The following is a 2,090-nucleotide window of genomic DNA, read 5'->3' as shown; positions in this document are numbered from 1 at the left end:
TTTTCAAGACAAACAGTCTAGACCAATCAAAGTGGTGGTTAGAAATTTACACCACACCTGCAAAATAGAAGATATCACTGCAGATCTAAAGGATAAAAAATTTAAAATATTGGATGTTTACCAGCTTTTGAGAAGCAAAGACAAAACTCCGTTACCCTTATTTGTGTTAACCTTCAGCAGAGAAGAAGGCATTAAAAAAATGTACGAAATTGGAGACATTTTACATATGAAAGTCAAAATAGAGCCATTCAAAAAACCCAAACTTATTCCGCAGTGCAAAAATTGTCAGGATTATGGACATACCCAAAAATATTGTGGAAAAGAACCGAGATGCAGGAAATGTGCTGGCAAGCATCACACAAAAGACTGCAAGAAACCTAGCAATACCCCGGCCAAATGAATACACTGTGGCGAGGCGCATCCTGCCAGCTACAGGGGATGCACCACAGCCATAACGCTACAAGAGTTACGAAACAAAGCTAACAATAAGAAGTTACCAGATAGACCGCATTCAGAAGCAAGCAACAATAGAGAACATGGACAGAGACAAGTAGAAGACGATATAACATATTCCCAAACAACAAGGGGACTAGGTCAAGCTCAAGGAACAAGTAGTGCTGATTCTACAACAGTAATGCTACAAAAAATTATGAAACAGATTGAACAGCAGGAAAAAAGACAAGAAGAGTTCAATAAATCTATACTTGATAGACTGGCCCAATTGGAAAACTTGCAAAGCCGTCGATCAAATCGTGCTGGTAAGTGATTTGCGAATACTTCAGTGGAATGCAAATGGACTTCTGCAACACCAGCAGGAGTTGCAAGTTACATTAGAAACCCAGCATATTGATGTATGTTTGGTTTCGGAAACACATTTTACAGATCAAATGTATATTAAAATAAACGGATACCAAATCTATCATGCACTGCACCCGCAAAACACTGCAAGAGGCGGAGCAGCCCTAATAATAAAACAAAATATAATTCACTATGAAACTGAGAAAATACAGGCTGCGAGTGTGAGCATCAAAACGAGAAAATATGAAATCACGGTAGCAGCAATGTATTCACCTCCACGGCATAATATTGACAGGAATGAGTATTTCTTCTTCTTTAATAAGTTAGGAGAAAAATTCATTGTCGGCGGAGACTTTAACGCCACACACTCATTGAGGTTCGCGCTTGACGACGAAAAGGGGAAAGGAACTGTACCAAGCCATCGCCAAATTAGAAGCCAAATGGCACTCAACCGGAAAACCTACCTATTGGCCAACAGATATCAATAAAGTTCCAAATCTCCTGGATTTTTTCGTCTCAAGAAAACTAGGGGTAAGTCATGTACATATTGAAGAAAAACAGGGACCATCGTCTGATCATTCACCGATCTTACTAACGATCAGTGAAAATGTCATAACTAAACAATCAAATCCGACCCTAACAAATAAAAAAACTGACTGGGAAAGTTTTAAACTGGAAATTAACGAAAGAATTAAGTTGAATGTGCTTATTAAGTCAGTAGATCATTTAGAATTTGAATCAAGAAAATTAATTAATGATGTTCAGCAAGCAGCATGGAACAACACCCCAGAAATAAGGAGAAGAACCGATGGAATAAACTACCCCAAGAAAATACGAGAACTTATTAAAGAGAAGAGGAGAGCTAGAAAAGAGTGGCAAAAATCCAGAACGAGAGAAAACAAAACCGTACTAAATAACGTGACCCAACAACTAAAATGGAAAATTACAGAAATTAAAAATGAGTCAATAAACAAGTAACTGAGGGAACTAACTGATGATCAGAGCTCAGATAATTCACTCTGGAAAGCCACCAGGAGATTAAACCGACAAATAAAACCAATACCTCCAATTCGGGAAGAAAGTGGCACCTGGGCTAGAGACAACTGGGATTATTAAAATTACCCATTTAAATAATGCATCGTTTCGCTTAAAACACGTTCCTATGTTGTGGAAAACGGCAGATGTAATTATGATACCAAAACCCGGCAAAACTGTAAACGAAGCTAAATCTTACAGGCCCATTTCTCTTCTGCCTGTGTTATCAAAATTATTTGAGAAACTTTTTCATAGAA

Source organism: Dendroctonus ponderosae, unplaced genomic scaffold (genome assembly GCF_020466585.1).
Source record: "Dendroctonus ponderosae isolate FM_Combo_2020 unplaced genomic scaffold, Dpon_F_20191213v2 Dpon_F_20191213_1, whole genome shotgun sequence".
Lineage (NCBI taxonomy): Eukaryota > Metazoa > Arthropoda > Insecta > Coleoptera > Curculionidae > Dendroctonus > Dendroctonus ponderosae.
This window is presented reverse-complemented; position numbering follows the sequence as displayed.